The 19,477-nt window shown below is 43.6% G+C and overlaps 1 protein-coding gene across 3 annotated transcripts in view; it reads right to left on the reverse strand.

The window, feature by feature from the left end:
• ANXA4 (annexin A4) overlaps nt 1-18,359 on the reverse strand; it is a 69,439-nt gene extending 51,080 nt beyond the window's left edge. The window contains exon 1 of one of the 3 annotated variants that reach the window (XM_032410788.1): nt 18,256-18,359. The gene's annotated coding sequence lies outside the window, so the exon portion shown is untranslated. Of the gene's footprint in view, nt 1-17,539; nt 17,786-18,255 lie in introns of those variants that run through there. The other 2 variants (XM_032410787.1, XM_032410786.1) reach the window with 2 other exon arrangements.
• Between the last annotated feature and the right edge of the window lie 1,118 nt (nt 18,360-19,477).

Raw genomic sequence — 19,477 nt, forward strand, 5'->3', positions numbered from 1 at the left:
GGTTGCAGAACACTGTAAATGTGCTTAAGGGCACTCAACTATACACTAAAAAATGGCTAAGATGGTAAATTTTATCCTAGGTGTATTTTACCACAATTTTTTAGAATAGTTTTTTTTTTTTTTTATATGAAAACCACAAAAAAAAAAAAAAACGCACCAAACTAACAACGTAAGATCTGTGCATTTTATTGTATGTAAATTATACCTCAGTAAAATAATACACATCTATATAGCTTAAGAGGTCAAGGTCTCAGCTTTGTAGGTTGGTAATGGCCTCTTAGGGGAAGCACGTTGCTATTATCCTTCATTGAGCAATACCTACTTTTAAGGTAAAACCCAACTCAGTGAACCCCAAATTCCATATAGCTTTTGCACAGCATCATGGGTAAAATGATTGTTAAACTCCTCAGGTTTAACAATTATTTAAAGAGAAAATCTGTCTCTCATGGTTAGGCTTTGCCACAGGTTACATCATGTTTACTGACCCGTTTTCGGAGTTATTTTAGAATCAGAGGCCCTCAAGGAAATGTGAAAGGTCACTTTATTCCATTTTCCTTCTTCAGAAAAACCATAAGTAAACTATTCCAGACAAGTGAGAATCTAATGCAGAAACTCCAAGTAACTGATTACAAGCTACTGCACTGATCTCCAGTTCTAGTTTGTTCAGCATCATGTTTTCACGTGTCCATCTGCAGTTGGGTCACCCTAGCCTCTCCTTATGAATCACAAACTACAGGCTGCCATGTCCCAAGACCCAGATTCCAAGGTCTTGACATCTTCTCTTGTGTCAGCAAGCATGAGTCTTAGGGATAAAGCAAGAGAAGCACCTCATCAGAACCCTGAATCTAGCATCTAGTCTTTCTCTTCTATTCTTCCCAGAGAAAGTAAAATCCACTCCATCTTTCTTTACAAAATCCTTGTCATGCAGGAAGGGAACAGACAGCCTGGATCTGAATGAGAAACTGGAGCACAGGAAGGAAGGGAGCTGCAGTGAGTCGGCGAGAAACCAAACATGTGGCCAGGCTCCCTGTTGTCCAGCTAGTTTTATTTACCTGTAGGTAGAAAAACACATATTATGCAGCCCAGTCCTTTCCTTATCAACACCACTTCTGTTTGCCCAGGAGGGAAGAAAACAGAAAACTCTCTTCCCAGATGAACAGGAAAAGCAGCTGAGTTTTCCTTCGTAGATTTACACTGGCCCAACCTTGGAGATCTGGAAGTGAGCAGAAAATAAACACTGCTCTCTTAAATGTCACGTTTTCTCCTGCCACCTCCCATGCTCAGCAAATTGGCAAGTTCTAGCTGTGGGGGCATCTCCCCCTGCCCCTAGGGCAGCCACTCCCTCAGTGCGCCAAACCTCGCCAGAATTCAAGCTGACTCTGGCAGAAGAATACAAAAACAGAACTGTTAAAATTCTTCCACAGTGGAATTCTGATTCACATAGGGAACTTGCTGTTTCTGATGCAGCCCCTCTCAATTTGTCATTAAAAACCTGACGAAGGCATGGGGAGGCACAAGAAGAAACTCATGACAAAGCCGAAAAGACTAGGACTGACATGAGATTATGTCAGCAGCTGAGAGGAACTGAAGCTACTTTAAGACAGACAGAGAGTGGTTATGAGTATGTGCACGCGTGCATGATGATGGGGAGATGCGTGATACCTCCTCTGCAGCTCTGTCTGTTAAGGGGATCCATCCAGAAAACCTCATTCCAGTCCACCCATCTGAGCTGAGCAGCTGCGAGGGGGATCCCTTACTGGCCCTACTCACCCCCAAACCAGCAAAGAGGTGTTGGGATGGACACTGTGGTGGCAGAATGGATGCAGGAAAAGGTGACCAATGAGAAGAACCTTGGCAGAAATGCATGCTGGGAAGTATACTTTATGCATTTACATTTTATATATTATATATAAATTATAACTATATATAACATATAATTTATAATGTATTTATAATTTAGAATTATAACAAATACATATTACATATCTATAGCTCAGAGAATCAGCATCGGGGGTAGGAAAAGGTGCCACCTCAGAGAAGCAGAGAGGAACAAAGAGAAAACGAGCTAGGAACTGGGAATTGGACCAGGCACTGTACCAACAACTTTGTCACCTGCTTAAAGCTGATGCCAACACAAAAAGGTGCACGGGATGGGGTGCATCCTGGCTTTTGGAAGTCACAGCCCCTACGCCTGCCCTGTACAATGCCATAGCCACAAGCCCCGTGTGGTTACTGAGCCACTGAAATTCAGCCAGTGCAACTGAGAAACTGAATTTTAAATCTGGTTTAATTTTAAATTTTCAAATTGATGCAGTATAAACTATTTTTCCATAACACACAACTTTTATGTTTTGGTCAGCTGCATTTCACTTTAAGCCCTGCACTGAGTACACACGTCAGGCGCACTACACCTTTTCTAGTGTCACCCCTAATCCTGCCACCCATCTAGCTGGCACCAACACATTTGCTCACTCTGAATATTTTTCTTTGCACTGATGTAATTTTTTTCATGTGCTTACTTGAATGTTTTATAGACAGCACCAGCTACAGTGATATTTATGTAAATTATAATTTGTAATTAAAATTAAATTCTTCTAGGAGCGCCTGGGTGGCTCAGTTGGTTGGGCGTCTGCCTTTGGCTCAGGTCATGATCCCAGGGTCCTGGGATCGAGCCCCATGGTCGGGCTCCCTGCTTAGTGGGGAGCCTGCCTCTCCCTCTCCCACTCCCCCTGCTTGTGTTCCCTCTCTTGCTGTGTCTCTCTCTGTCAAATAAATAAATAAAATCTTTTGAAAAAATTTAAATTCTTATTTTAATTATAACAAAGTATTTTTTAGTTAAAAAAAAAATAAATAGGGGCACCTGGGTGGCTCAGTTGGTTAAGCGACTGCCTTCGGCTCAGGTCATGATCTCAGGGACCTGGGATCGAGTCCCACATCGGGCTCCCTGCTCAGCGGGAAGCCTGCTTCTCCCTTTCCCACTCCCCCTGCTTGTGTTCCCTCTCTCGCTGTCTCTCTCTCTGTCAAATGAATAAATTAAAAAATCTTTGAAAAAAAAAAAAAGTATGGGACTGTGTGCTCTTCAGCCCCTCTCGAGCCAGCAGTCTACCGGACACCCTCTCCTCTGTCTCCAGGTCTGACTCTTCTCTTCCTTTTCCTCAACCTCAGGTGGAACAGTTGCCAAGATGCAGAGTTTTGTGAAAGCCCTTCTGGAGAAGACCATCATTCTTAAGGTTGAACCCTCAAATACAATAGAAAATGTAAAGGCCAAGACCCAAGATAAGGAAGGAATTCCTCCTGATCAGCAGAGACTGATCTTCGAGGGAAAGCAACTGGAATGTACTCTGACTACAACATTCTTTTTATTTTTTTAAGATTTTATTTATTTGACAGAGAGAACGAGAGTGGGAACACAAGCAGGGGGCAGTGGAGGAGGGAGAAGCAGGCTTCCTGCCAAGCTTGGAGCCCGATGCGGGGCTCAATCCCAGGACCCTGGGATCATGACCTGAGCTGAAGGCAGATGCTTAACCGACTGAGCCACCCAGGCACCCTGACTACAACATTCTAAAGGAGTCCACTCTTCATCTCGTGTTGAGACTTCGTGGTGGTGCTAAGAAAAGGAAGAAGTCTTACACCACTCCCAAGAAGAATAAACATAAGAGAAAGAAGGTTAAGCTGGCTGTGTTGAAATACTGTAAGGTGGATGAGAATGGCAAAACTGTTGCCTTCATTGGGGAGCACCCTTCAAATGAATATGGTGCTGAAGTGTTTACGGCTAGCTACTTTGACAGACGTTACTGTGGTAAATGTCTGACCTATTGCTTCAACAAACCTAAAGACAAGTAACTCTATGCAGGTTAGTAAAAGACATGGACACGTTTTAAAATTTAAAACCAAGGCATGTTATTGATGTGGAATTTAGTGGAGAGGCAGAGGCATGATGAGCCACACAGTAAAGAAAAAAGGAGACTGAACTGGCAGAAGTTAGTGAATTAACTTGGACAAAGGCAGTTTTATTTTATTTTTTTAAAGATGTATTTATTTGACAGAGAGAGAGTGCACACCAGCAGGAAGAGTAGCAGGCAGAGGGAGAGGGAGAAGCGGGCTCCCTGCGCAGGGAGATGTGGGGGCTCGATCCCAGGACCCTGGAATCATGACCTGAGCTGAAGGCAGATGCTTAACTGACTGGGCCACCCAGATGCCCCGACAAATGCAGTTTTAAAAGTATTATGCTTTTAGTTTCAAAGTCAAATCAAGGCTTCTAAAAAAGATGAACCAGTTTTTCCAATGTGGATGCAAATATCAAAGGAAAATTATTTTTTGGTACTCAATTCAGATACTGGAAAACTTCTAAGTATATTTAAAATAATTTGGGTTTGTGAATCTTCATAAAAACTAAATTTTATGAAATCTAAATACAGATAAAATATTTCTGATGAAAATTTAGCATTCAGGGCGCCTGGGTGGCTCAGTCGTTAAGCATCTGCCTTCGGCTCAGGTCATGACCCCAGGGTCCTGGGATCGAGCCCCGCATTGGGCTCCCTGCTCGGCGGGAAGCCTGCTTCTCCCTCTCCCACTCCCCTGCTTGTGTTCCCTCTCTCGCTGTGTCTCTCTCCGTCAAATAAATAAATAAAATCTTAAAAAAAAAAAAAAAGAATGTTGTAGTCAGACAGAGTAGGTTGCAGTTGCTTTCCCGCGAAGATCAGTCTCTGCTGATCAGAAGGAATTCCTTCCTTATCTTGGGTCTTGGCCTTTACATTTTCTATTGTATTTGAGGGTTCAACCCTAAGAATGATGGTCTTCTCCAGAAGGGCTTTCACAAAACTCTCTCACTGTGTCTCTCTTGGTCAAATAAATAAATAAAATCTTTAAAAAAAAAAAAAAGAAAGAAAGAAAATTAAGCATTCAGATTCAGATGTTCTGTCAGTGTAAAATATTCACACCAGATTGTTAAAACTTAGTTTGAAAAGAAGACTGTAAAACATCTTAATATTTTTTTTCTATTGATTAGTTGTTGAAATGATAATACTTTGGATCTACGGGGTAAAGTGTAAAATAATCTATATTATTAAAGTTCATTTCACCTGTCTCTTTTAACTTTTTAAAATGTGACTACTAGATAACTCAAACACATTTGTGCCTCGCCCTGTCTTTCTATTGCATACCACTGCTCTCGACATACTTGGCCTTGTTTAATAACAATGATTGTAGCTATTGTTGAGCACTTATTTTACCATGTGTCAGATACTGTTCTAAACACTTCATGTGAATGACCAGATGATTTCTTTTAAATCTCACAAAAAAACTTGCTCATCTTCTTAGTGCTTTCATTTCCCCATTTGTTAAAAAAAGAAAGAAAAACACAATATAGCCTAGGACAAAATGCTAGAGGAGAAAAGGAATTAGACCTCAGAATATTTAAAGGGAAAGTCTATTCCTGGAAATAATCCACTTAATTGTTCACAAGAAAAGTTCAGGGAACTATCAGGCATCCTCACTATTTGGCAAAATAACACACATTCTAAATAGGAGGGAGGGGCACCTGTGAGCTCAGGTATCATGATCTCAGGGTCCTGGGATGGAGCCCTGGGTCAGGCTCCTGCTCAGTGGGGAGTCTGCTTGTTCTTCTCCCTCTGCACCTCCCACCACTGGTACTCCCTTTCTCTCTCTTTTTCTCAGATAAACAAACAAATAAATAAATAAAAATCTTTAAAGATTAATTAGTTAATTAATAGGAAGGGAAAAATGACTAGTGTAATAACATCAAGAAATCCTCTGAGACTAAAGAGTTTGGCTTAAATATTCTGTACTCATCATATCAAGGCCCAGGTTAATTTTCTATGATCATCCTTTCCCTCCCTTTATTTAATCAAGTGACAAGACATTTTAGATTTGTAAAACATACATATGTATTTAAGAGGGCTCACCAAGTCATATCTAAATATCTTTCTTTCCACTACAGTTTGGTTTCAACTAAATTGTTTTTGTGGGTTTTTTTGTTTTGTTTTGTTTTCATAAAAATAGAATCCTCCAGCAGTAATCCTTCTAAAAGAAATGGAGACTATCTGCAGAGATCATAAAAAATTTAGTGTTACCACCTCAGGAAATATCACAGGAAGGATAAAACAGAAAATACTGGCTGACTTTTTAAAAATAACCTTTATTTATTTCTGAATATCAAAGATAATAAATGTACATGACAGAAAATTTATTTGGTTTATTTATTATAATTTTATTTCTGTTTTAGCAATAGAATATAGCAACAGAAATTTAAATTTGGTAAATTTAAATTAAATTATAATGTAATATAATTTATATATTAAAATTTATTATTTGGCTTATTTATTATAATTTTATTTCTGTTTTAGCAACCTCTGGATTTTATGGCAGGTAACAATACAGGGCAGTTAGTGCTACTTTTACCTGTCGTATTAGCCTCTCCTTCCCTCCAGTTGTTATGAAATTGCCTGTGCAAGCTGATAAACTTGTTTCTTAAACCCAGCAGAATGTGGGTAGAAGTAAAATTTTCTGTTGCAATGCTGAAAATTATGGATCTTTCCACTGCCAATGAATGGAAAAGATTAACTTTCAGGGAACTGTAGAAACTGTGAGGCCTTAAGCAATCCCCTATTTCCCTCTTTCATTTTATTTTGTAAATTATTTAATCAACTTTAAGCACTGAGAAGGACATTTTAAAACAACGTAAACTTACCATCTACTGTTATTTCTATTTGTGCCAATATTTTAACTGTAATCACAGTATGTATGTGATTTTGCGTTCTACTCTTTCCTCTTAATTTTTCACACTGCACTCAATCACCATATAGATCACTGTACTAAAATTATACTCTTCCATTATATTGATATCTTATAACTTATTCAATGTCCCTACTACTGGTTGTTCGGGTTTTTTAAGACCATGGCTACAATCTTTATATTTAGCTTTGTAAGATATTTTATTCTTCATTTTGACGTATTTCTTGTGATATCTGATACTTATATTTCCAGTTGTCCTCCAAATTTACAAGGACGTCCAAAGCCCAGCCAGCCATAAGTTTGCTTGCTTTATTTCTTTATAATGTAATATTTGGGTGTAATACTAAATCTTATTATTGATTTAACTTGCTTTTTAAAATTAGTAGTAGGAACACTGACTCCCTTTTTTCAACTCCTGTCCTCCTTTGTGTATTATCTGTTTGCATTTTTCACCTATTTTTAGCATCTTGGTGCTTTACCAAAATTTACAGAAATTATTCCTATATTATAAATTTTAATATTTTATATCTAAAATGTATTATTAAGTATTTTACCAATTTAATATTATCCTTTTAATTCAGTACAGCCAAAATTTGGAAGAGAAATTTTCAATCATGTCTGGCCATCTTTTCCTTTGTACTCCTCCCTCTTATTACTTCAATAGTTGGAAAGTCTCTTTTTTGGTGAAATATTAATAATTGTTGAGCCAGGTGATGAATAAATACGTAGAGGTTCATTTTACTACTCTCTCACTTGGGTATATGTTGGGAAATGTCCGTAAAAAAAACTTTCTTTAAAAGTATCCCTTTCCCGGGGCACCTGGGTAGCTCAGTCGTTAAGCGTCTGCCTTCGGCTCAGGTCATGATCCCAGGGTCCTGGAATCGAGCCCCATGGTCGGACTCCCTGCTCAGTGGGAAGCCTGCTTCTCCCTCTCCCACTCCCCCTGCTTGTGTTCCTTCTCTCGCTGTGTCTCTCTCTGTCAAATAAATAAATAAAATCTTAAGAAAAAAAAAAGTATCCCTTTCCCATTGCTAGAGCAATCACTTTTACTAGTTTCTCTCCCACCCCTTTTCATGTTCCAGTTGAGGAAATTCTTGCCCAGGTTGTTAAAGTAACTCATTTACCATAGGAGTCATTTTGTTTCCCACCCACTAAACTTAGCCACAACCTCTTCTTTTCTAGGCACCCAAAAATACCCAAAGGCACAGCTGTTTGGAAAGGGCTACAATTCAATTTAACGAAGTTTCCCTGGAAGATCCCAAGCTTTATTCCTACAAACTTACTCCAACCCTGCCCCACCAATAAGACATGGTAAGACCAGGGATGCCTGGGTGCCTCAGTTGGTTAAGTGTCTGCCTTCAGCTCAGGTCATGATCCCAGGGTCCTGGGATTGAGTCCCGCATTGGGCTCCTTGCTCAACAGGGAGCTTGCTTCTCCCTCTGCCTGTCGTTCCCCCTGCTTGTTCTTTCTCTTTTTCTTTCATAAATAAATAAAATCTTAAAAAAAAAAAAAAAAAAGACATGGTAAGACCAGGAGTTTGCTGATAAACTTAACAGTTGGCTCTCCAAAGAAAGAAAACTCTGATTTGTAGCTATTTCTTTGCCATAAATATTTCCAACATGACTGATTTCAAATCACCAATATGATGTCACTGAACTCAGAACCAGGAATAGGTAGGCAGTGGGACACCATTATACTGTATTTACAGACAGAACAGACATAAGTAACCACAAGAGCATATATAATAATACATCGTAGTAAAATAATTAGAAAGTGATGTTATTTTAAATACAACTTATTTATAAATATCTATATTTTAATATAATTTATTTACTCCTAAGTTCATATAATTGAATTGAATAAGGTCACAGAACCCCTGAAAATTTAACAATCACTTTTTTTTTTTAAAGATTTTATTTATTTATTTGACAGAGAGAGGCACAGCGAGAGAGGGAACACAAGCAGGGGGAGTGGGAGAGGGAGAAGCAGGCTTCCCGCCGAGCAAGGAGCCCGATGCGGGGCTCGATCCCAGGACCCTGAGATCATGACCTGAGCCGAAGGCAGACGCTTAACGACTGAGCCACCCAGGCGCCCCTAACAATCACTTCTAATAGGCTGATATAAGGACACTCCAGCACACCACCAGGGGACAGAACAGTAAAGAAAGCAAGATTTTTTTCAAATTGTGATAAAATAAACATAAAAAAGTTTACCATTTTAACCAGTTTTAAGCATATAATTCAGTGGTATTTTTTTTAAAGATTTATTTATTTGAGAGAGAGAGCATAAGCAGGAGGGACAGAGAGAGAGGGAGAGTAGCAGACTCCCTGCTGAGCGGGGAGCCCAATGTGGGGCTCAAGCCCATGACCCCGAGACCCCAACACCATGACTAGAGCTGAAACCAAGAGTCGGACATTCAACTCACTAAGCCACCCAGGTGCCCCATTCAGTGGTATTAATTACATTCACAATGTCATGCAACCATCCCTGCTATCCATTTCCAGAACTTTCCATTATCCCAAACAGAAACTCTGTACCCATTCAATAATTCCCCATTTCTCCCTTACCGCAGCCCTTGCTTACCATCATTCTATTTCTTGTCTCTGAATTTGGCTAGTAGGTATCTCCTATGTGGAACCGTATCATATTTCCACTTGTGTGTCTCAATTATTTCACAACCATGTCTGGCCTCCACCCTCTCAGTTCCAAGGAATAAGCCTTCCATAAATTGACCAAAGCACAGAAAACCCAGGGAATCCAGTTTCCCCAAATCATAGCCCAGCTGTGGAGGCCCCAGGGCAGCTATAATAGGGAGCTCAAGAGAATCTGGAAAGGGTAGAATGTGCCAGGTGCACGATTATGTTTATCTTTTCAATAAACAGCAGGCCAGTATTTCAACCTAAAAGAAGTTCATACAACTCAGTCACCATACACTGGAAACTTGTTAAAAGTGCACATTCTTGGGCCCAACACCACACCTACAAAACTCTGAGGGTAGGGCCCAGCAATTTGATTTGTAAGAAGCCCACCAGGTGATTCTGATGCATTCTCAAATTTGAGAACTACTGCTCTACAGTAATGATTCTAGATTCCAACTACTGATGCTCAAAAAGGTCCTCAAAATGCTCCATGGTCATTCCTAAGTGTAGATTCCCATTCATGATCATACATCAAGTATAAGGGAATGGGGATAAAAAACAAGAAAAATTCTATTAACGGGGAGAGTCATAACACTTTTAAAATATTTGTATAAATATGACTCAGGAAATGTGTTTGGCAAAGATTATTTAAATAACAGAGTTCTCAAAACCATTCACTACAAACATGCATTACTCCTGCAAACCTGATGTTATTTTATGATATCTGTGAAACTCTGAATTCAGTTCTCTTCCCACATGCTGGCAGAGGCTGTAATGGAGATCATTCCATGCTGGACACAGCAGGCTGGGAATCCAGGACAAGGGCCAAATTCCAGTCTCTGCTCTGCCCTCCAGATTTAACCCCACCTAACACGGCTACTCTATCCTGACATAAAATTGACATAGTAGTGACTACTGTGCAGAATTTCTGAGAGGATTAGTAATAATGTCAACCCCCATCATACCTTCCTTCCTCATTAAGAGAACTTTCATGAGTTTAGTGGTTGGGCTTGGAAAATCAGGAAGGTAGGACTCATCCCAGGAAGAAATAATGATCGGTCTGAGGCAACCCCATTCCAATGGCAACAAATGGTTTTCAAGTGGCCAAGTGACCCACTTCAGGCCAACGAGAAATAAGAACAAGTCTACCAAGAGGCTTCGGAGAAAGACTTCCCCAGATTATAAAGACAGTTATCCTGCCAACTTCCTTCTCTCTTCTGGCCTTGGATGATATCAGGACACCGAGTCTGTGGCTACGGCTTCAAAAGGATCCTAATTATAATACAGACTGTAAGACACTTAACACGGTATCTAGGAAAAGTTCTCAAATTTTAGTGTGCACCAAAAGCACCTGGGGAGTGTTTAGAAATACAGATTTTAGGGATGCTGTACTCCAGAACTTGAATCAGTAAATCTTGGGTGGGGCCCAAAGACCTTACTGAATCCATTTTCAATAAGCACCCCTGGGGATTCCCCTCACATCCTGTTCCAGGCCCTGATTCTCACACAGGTGGTCCCTGCATGAGACCCCAGTTCCAAAAATGCCGCTCACCATGTGCACAAGCACTCACAGTCCTTACTTAAGTATTGATTTTGCCTCATCAGGTACCAGGCATTGTGACAAACAAAGATGGAGGAAACAGTATCTTGCTGTCAGGGAGCATGCAAGCTGGTAAGAGAGACAGTCAATCCAAGACAAAGCAGCAGGTGCTAACTATTGCAGAGTTGCAGGGCAGGAGAAGAGAGACTTAAGCTCCCCACCCCTCCCCACCCCACCCCTAGTCAAATGTTCTCATTTGACTTAGGCCTCCAAGGACAGATAGGATTTCAATAGTGAAAGGTTTTGCTGGCGGAGAGAGAACTGTAAAAATGAAGCTTCAGCTATGATTTGGAAAATACTTCGTTTGCAGTGGGGCTGGAGCTTTAGACTCTGAAGAGAGCGGTGGGAGACAAAGTTCTAGAAAGGTAATTTTCACAAATGGGTCGTTTTGTGGCAGGTTGAGCTTGGAGACTGGACTCAATTTTCCAGGCCGTGGGAAATCATACATTCATTCAGCACACATAGTAACACACACTATGTGCTAGGCCAGGGGATGGGGGCTGTGTAGTTCCTGCCCTCAGAGGAGCTCAGGGCTGAGGGGGCGGCCCAGGCCTGGAATCAGACACAGTAAGGCGTGAGCATTTCTGTGACAGGAGAATCACAGAGAAAGAGGAGCACGCCTACTGGAGAGGTCCCTCACCCAGATTAAGTCAAACAGGGAAGGAGACTATGTCCGTGCTGAACCTTGAAGGGCTGGCCAGGCGTAGGACAGGGAAACAGGGAGTCTTGTTTTTCCAAGGCTAAATCTCTGCCTTGATTTCCTTCCTGGTGCCCAGCACTTCCATTTTATTAAAAAAAACATTTATTAGACAAAGGGGCTAAGCACTAGAGCAGATGCAAAAGAAAATGAGGATCTACCATCCAGGACAGTAGTTCTGACTATGGACCCTCTAGGACCTGTCCCCCAAGACCAATTGGTCCTGTCCCCCACAGGCCTACAGAATGACCTTAATTTCTGAGGGCCCTCCCACTCTTCTGTCTGGGACTAGCCCTGCTCTGGTCAAGAGGCCACACCTCCAGTGAATAATGGTCTTGCTTTGTCATCCCTGTGCCTGTACATAAACCTTTCTCCTCTCGCACCTCCAGGAAGCCTTCTCTGACCACCCATGATGGACTTAGGCACACCTCCTCTATTGTTCTATGGCAGTCTGTGCAAAGTGTATCAAATCATTTATCATGCAGTCCTATGAGTTTTGAATTATTGATCTGCTTATCTCCCTAAGGAGAGGGTCTGTATGTTTTACCTTCAAATCTCCAGTGCCTGTCACATTATATGATAAATGGGTGAACCTGTATTCATTTGGCAGGGCTGCTGACATCCTGCCTCGCACCTGAAGACTCTTCCCCAAAGTGCTGGGCTGTCTCTCCTGCCTTTAAATGCTGCCCCAAGTCTTGCTACCACCTGGATGGGCCTACGGAATCAAGAGTAGCACATTGTCTTGGTCCGTAACTGCTGCACTCCTCACCCACCTATCATGCGGGACCCCCTGGATATTTAGAATGACCCAGGTCAGCATCAAGTTCATCTCAGACAAGTGGTACGGACACAGCTTCTACCTCTTCCCCTCTGAGAGAGGCCAGCCCCACAGCCGGCTTAATCCCCCAGCCCTGCCTTTTCAGGCCGATTCCCCGTTCTTAACCCATTATATAGTATAACAGAGTGGTAGAGCACAGGATGTTGAATCAGACTGCCAAATTCAAATCCTGGCTCTACCACTTGCCCTTAATACGTGACCTCCAGCAAATTACTGAACCCCTTTGTGCCTCAGTTTCCTCACTTATACAATGGGGATGATAATGGTAGCACCCGCTTATTATGGATGAAAATTTAATAAATGACATGCCAGTTGTTTAGCACAGGGTCAGGCTCCTAGGAAACACTGGTGAACATTAGCTGTTAATATCTGTGACATGGAGGCTCCAATATGCAGAGGCGGGGGCCTCACTGACTAAGAGTCAGGCTCTGAAGCCAAGGCCAGGCCCCTCAGTGCCCAGGATCTGGTACCATTGCTAGGACTTTGACCTAGGCCCTGCCCTAGCAGGTCTATCTAGTCGACAGGCTGGGACTTAACCCATCTACTCCTGTCTCTGCTTCTGCAGCTAAAAACACATGGAACTCATCAGCCCATGTACATACAGAGCTTTCTCCCCCATGCAGTTCAAGGCACCTTACATTCTTTTTGGAACTAGCTGGAGCATACCCAAATGAAAAATTAGCCCAATTGAAATGTATGATAAGAACGAGTGATTGCTATCATATCTCACTGGAGACCGAAGCATAACTGCATACTGGCTCCTTGTATACAAATAAGAAAATATATGATCTTGTATTAATTTTGAGGTTGGAAAATTTTAAAATACACATGTATTTTTCATTTCTACTTCATTCTCCCTCTTCACAAGCAATGTTAAATGGGTAGGTGATAGCTGTAGCTCTCTATTTTAAAAAAATTGATAATATGTGAGTATGATTTAAAAAATTCAAATAATACAAAAAGGTATAAAGTGATAAGTCTGGATGAACTTTACCCCTCTACCTTGTTTTGGCAACCACTTTTGTTTGTTTGTTTGTTTGTTTTTTAAAGATTTTATTTATTTGACAGAGAGAGAGACAGCGAGAGAGGGAACACAAGCAGGGGGAGTGGGAGAGGAAGAAGCAGGCTTCCCGCGGAGCAGGGAGCCTGATGTGGGGCTCGATCCCAGGACCCTGGGATCATGACCTGAGCCGAAGGCAGACACTTAACGACTGAGCCACCTAGGCGCCCCGGCAACCACTGTTATAATTTTCCTATGTATACTATCAGGACTGTTTAATGCATTAACAAGCATATAGACGATAGTCTCCATTCTTACAAAAAAGGAGTAGAATACCATGCAAACCTATATTTTACTTTTTTAAAAAATGTTCTTTTAAAAGATTCTTTGATATCATTCTATATCTGTTCTTGTCAACCTGCATCACTTTTTAACAGGTGCACAGTACTACAATGAATAGATGTTCCATAATTTAACCAGCCCTTTGGTGACAGATATTTAGTTCATTTCCAATCTTTTACTGCTACAAACAAGCTGCAGTATATATATCCTTGTACACATGCCTCTACACACATATCCAAGTATATCTTTATGATAAATTCAGAATTCAAATTGCTAGAACAAAGGCAAATCCATTTTTAAAATTTTAACAAACTGCCAAATTTCAGGGCAATTCCATCTATGTACCTGCTAGGTATTCATGACTGGGTTTAGACAGCTGTCCATAAACCCCTTGAAACTGTAAGAACAATGTCAAATATGTGTTTCTTTTTCTCAAGAGACAATTCATGGCTTTAACCAGATTCTCAAAGGGGTCTGTAACTAACAAGGATGAGAACTACTGAGTCAACGGATTCTTGTATAGCATCCAAAAGCATCAATAGCAAAAGCTGAAACAAAGCAGGACCCAGAAAATGCCTTCCTGAGCCCCCTGGAGAGGAGCAAGAGGGAAGCTGCTGGGGACTGATTATACCACGGGGCTTGTATCTATTAAAGACCTCCTCCACGGGAGATGACTCAAGTACACATAAATCAGGAGAACTTGTTCCCATCACAAACCTTCTATGTTACTTTCTGGTAATAATTTAATGTTACCTCTGGTGGGAGGGGTGCAGGGGGGATGAGTGCCTTAACCCAGAGAAATGAATCCACAGCGACTGGGCAGGGAGGTCTTTCTACTGACCTGACAAAAGGCCACTCTTGGGACTTCCTGTTCTGTTACAAGTCAGGCCACTCATGCTGTAGGCCTTAAAGGGTTAATGATGGAGAGGTGAGGTTGGTGGAGGTCGTTTCCAGAGCAATTTATAGTCTGGCCTATAGCTGCAATTTATCCCTCCTGCTGATTGTGGTTCATTCTGGTGAAAACATTCACCCAGGTTCTTATGTCTAGCAATCTGGACCAAGAAGCAATATGGCAATTTACTGACCTCAAATATCTTGAACCTTTAAAAAGAATTCTTCAAAGGTGGTGGTTCAGGTTTCCATAGCAAAAGCTCTTAGTCCAGTGCAGACACAACTGAACACTAACAAGCTAGTCCCAATAAAACAAGCAACAGACCTAACAAATCCTAAATTTCTAGGTAAATTATTCTTAATACAGTAATCCATCTCAGGTTCAATTAAGTTTAAAAATAAACAAAACCCCTTTGCTTTAGACCCTCTATTTGGCGTAGGGGTGTCAAGCACTATAAAACTATGGGGTGCATTTGATGTGATAGGTATAATAATGAGCTGTCCTTGAGAATGGGGACAATGTCAGCTTTACCACATTATTTACAGCATAATGACAGGCCTAAGTTCCTTGAAGTTCCAGGTTTTTGTAATGCTTGACTTTATTTATCAAGCATGCATATATTCATGTAAGTGCTTCTAAAGCTTAGTTTCTCAAAGCAAGGTCCAAGAAACATCTGAATCACAATCATCCAGGGAACCTATTAAATATGCATTTTCCTGGGCCCAACCCTGTCATATTGGATGAGAATCTTGGGGATTGGGGCAAGAATCTCCATGTTGTGCAAGCTTCCTGAGGAACTCTGATGTACCCTGAAGTGAGGAAGCTATGGCTTTGGAGGTCATCTTAGTTTAACCTTCTACCCTTCACAGCCCCATCCAAAAGGGGCTACAAGGGCCCCTGCCTAGACACCTCTGCTGAGAAAGCTCTCCATCTCCAAGTCCACCCAGCCTAGGGGATTCAAAAGCCACACCTTACATCCAGCAGAACCCGCCATCCAACATAGCTCTGCCCAACCACAAGGAATGAGTTTATTTTCTGGTCCACATGCCAAGCCCCTCAAGAATTTAGGGCCATTAACGTGTCCCCACACCCACCTCATCTGTAAAACAAGATTAGGAACCCTACCTCAAGTTGAAATCACTACTAAATGAGTAACCAAGGACAACTGTTATTCAAAGTCCCTCCAGGTAGGACACGGCAGCACCCATCAAACTGCCTCCACAGTAGCCCTAACGGCAGTGAAAGCAAACCTTCAAGGGCTAGGTATGGGCCAAATCACAGCCCAAACCCCAAGCAAAAAAAAATTTTAAGTTTCTTGTTTTATATTAAAAAGGTACAAATTTTGAATTCCACTCTAAAATATATCTGGTTGTTTTAGCATAAAAAGTGTTTTTAATCTCAAAGATCGAGGTATAATTGGCCCCCACCCCCCAGGCCCTTGGTTTATGCTGAAGCTTCAGGTATTCCCGGCAGTGCCCTGTACTCGCTCTTGAAGAGTGGGCTTCATGGACAAGCAGAGGATCAAGATGGGGAAAAACAAATGAGTGGTTAGACATAAAGAAATGGGCCAAAGGATATGAGTCTGAGGATGGCCATGGGGCTCATTCTTCAGATGCTGAGGGCTCGTGTGTTTCGATTTGACTGCATGTTACTCTCCTACTTGCTTTCAGAGAAAAAATATCCCTAGCCAAATACAAAAATATTTAGGAGGGAAATCCATAGACGCCCTTGATCTAACAGTCACGTGTGTGTGTGTGTGTGTGTGTGTGTGTGTGTGTGTGTGTGTGTGTTTCCCCCAAAACAACAGAAATCTGGCCTGAGCTGAATCTAAGGGATCTGGCCTTGACCAGATAGGGCTGGGCTCTGGGAAGGAAGCAGGTCTTGGGTGGCTGTGATTACCCATCTCATTCCTGTTCCCTTGCCCTCCTGCTTGCTCTTGCACCTCTGTGTCTTCTGAGAACTCCCTGGTAAGGAAAGAGCTAGGGGTTGGCTATCAGAAGTGTTACCTGCAATGTAAGGAGGAGGTGGGATGCATAATTTGGAGGGGGTGACCCTATCCCTTCTTCCCAAGGTCAGCTGGAGAGAGCAGATGCCCACTTGTCATGAAAGGTGTGGGTTACTCAGTACAGCTCCTGGACTTGCATCAACCCAGGGAGCACTTACAGTGGGGCAGACTATTGAAGAGCAAAAGTCTCTTTGGCCCCAAAGTCTCCCGCGAGTCAAAGCCAAGACAAAAGAGTGAGACTGTGCCGCTGGCAGACTCAAGTCATAGATCTCATAATAACAGGTTCCCATGTGCCAGCCGGCCATTCTGCCGAGGCCATTAGATACGTGAGGAGAGACAGGGTAAGAAGCTAGGAAAAGCGAGTAAGTTTCTTAAAAGGAGAAAAGAAAGAACGAAAAAGAAAACTTAGGTATTAGACTGAGTCAGCTGCAGGGAGTATTAACTCAATGCTTTCTTGTTAATGCCCGAAGCCAGCGCAGCTCTTGACACAAGAACTCAAGAGAAAACTGCTGTGGTCTCCGACCGGTCTACATTCCGAGCTGTATCAACGGCTCCTTCCCGAAGGTGCCGGTGGATACCCGCCTGCGCGAGGCCCACTTCGGGCAAACCCCGGGCGGCCGGCGCCCGCTCCACCCGGTGGCCGCCCAAGCCCCGCCCGCAGGCAGGCGGCGGGCACCCCCTCCTGGGCGCGGCGCAGGGCTGTCCCCGTGAGGCGCCCCGAGGCTGCTGCGCCCCCTTCCCCGAGCCCGGGACCCCGGCCCGGGGCCCCTTACCGCTCGTGCCGAGACCGGGTTGAGCTCGTCCCCGGCGGCCGCGCAGATCACACCCTTACCGGGGCCCGGCAGCGGGTCTTATCCCGGGCGGACCCGCCCCACTTCGGGGTGGAGACTGAGTCCGAGTTCCTGGTTGTCCCTCTGCACACGGGACCGGAAGATCCTGCGGGAGGTGGGGCGAAGCGCACCTGGGGCCCGGGGCCGGGACCCCCACGCCTGGCGGCCAGCGGGGGACCAGCCTCGCTCCCAGACCTGGGGCTGCACCCGGCACGTGCCCGCGCCCCTCCGGGGACCCGGCCCGCTGTGCAGGCTCCGCGGCCCCGTCGGCCGCCCGGCCCCGCCCGGCCCCGCGCCTGCCTCCGCAGACTCCGAGCACTTGGACTCTCCGGGTCAGAGGCGCCCGGGCGCCCCCACGCTCTCGGAGCTGCGAGCCTCTCCCGCACCCGCCCTGCGCCGGCAGAGGCCCGGAGGCCCGCAACGAATCACCGCTCTCCCCCCAACCCCCCCGCCGGGAAACCGCACTTTTTCTCGCCCAGTCTGCGGCCCGAGCAGTGGGAAGTGAAATCACGCCGGTACATTGAAACAAATACCCCCGAAAAGTTCCCAGTAGTACCCCATCTCCCTTGCGGAAAACGGAGTTCCCTTTCCTTGGGGAGACCTTTGGGAATAGGAGTTCGGAGCCGCCGCAGATCGTTCTCTCCTCCCCAGGAAATTACCAGGGTTTGGTACTGGTCGGCAGCCCCTAGGGTCGGCTCGGGAGCCGCGCTCACGCCGGGTGAGACCGGTTTATGCGTTCGTTGCTGCCTCCCCGAGACTCTGGCCTCGGAGGCACCGAGTCTAGGTCGTCTTGGCACACGCGCCTAGTACCGGTTCCAGCACATGGTAGGTGCTTGGTGCTTGCAGAATGAATCCTTTGAATCTACCGGCAAATTCGGATTTTATTTAACAGAGGGTAGGTAGCTTGGGGAAGTGTGTTTGCTATCCAATAGAACAAAATCCAAGTGGCTGTTACACCCCTTAAAGCCGGAGAGGTGACATTAAATCATGTCATTAAGATGTAGCAAAAGAAGGTGGTTTGACATGGTTAAGAACATGGGTTTTAGGATCGGACTGGTTTAGATTCTAGACCTCGTTCTGCCCCTTTTCTCTGCTTTGATAAATTAAAGTTTCTAAGCCTCACTTTATGAACTCACCTAGAGGAAACAAAATCAGGATGAAAAAGAATGAAATAGGAAAATTCATGTCTTCAGAGTGATTAGAGAGACTATCGCATTCCTTAAAAATTAACAATTAGGCTACTCTAACAATAAACAAATAAAAGGTTGGGAATGGAGCTGATGCACTCTGCCAAGATCACCTTTACCAGGCAGGTACACCTAGCTCACAACTGCCCCTTTGTCTAATAAATGCCCTCACAGCAGGTTGGGGAGCCACAGTCCAAAGCCAAGTTTCTGGGGTACAAAAGGCCAGGAATAAATTTGTGATACCCTTCCAATTCCAGAGCTCCTGTGGGCTTGGACTGGAGCTAAATTTCTGTAGAAACCACATCTGTGCTCTGCTTCTTCCTTTGCACTCTCCTGCTCTGTCTCAAGTACAAGTGTTTCCCAAGAATGAGCCCTTACTAAGTAAGGCACTTACACAAGAACCTCTGCTTCTAGGGAGCCTGATCTAAGACAGAGTATTAAAAAAAAAATCAATGCCGGGGCACCGGGGTGGCTCAGTCGTTAAGCGTCTGCCTTCGGCTCAGGTCATGATCCCAGGGTCCTGGGATCGAGCCCCACATCAGGCTCCCTGCTAAGCGGGAAGCCTGCTTCTCCCTCTCCCACTCCCTCTGCTTGTGTCCCCTCTCTCGCTGTGTCTCTCTCTGTCAAATAAATAAATAAAATCTTTAAAAAAATATTAATGCCATTGTTGAAATTAAAGACTCAAAGGAGCCTT

The sequence above is a fragment of the Phoca vitulina genome, unplaced genomic scaffold (assembly GCF_004348235.1).
Source record: "Phoca vitulina isolate PV1807 unplaced genomic scaffold, GSC_HSeal_1.0 scaffold12, whole genome shotgun sequence".
Taxonomy (NCBI): Eukaryota; Metazoa; Chordata; class Mammalia; order Carnivora; family Phocidae; genus Phoca; species Phoca vitulina.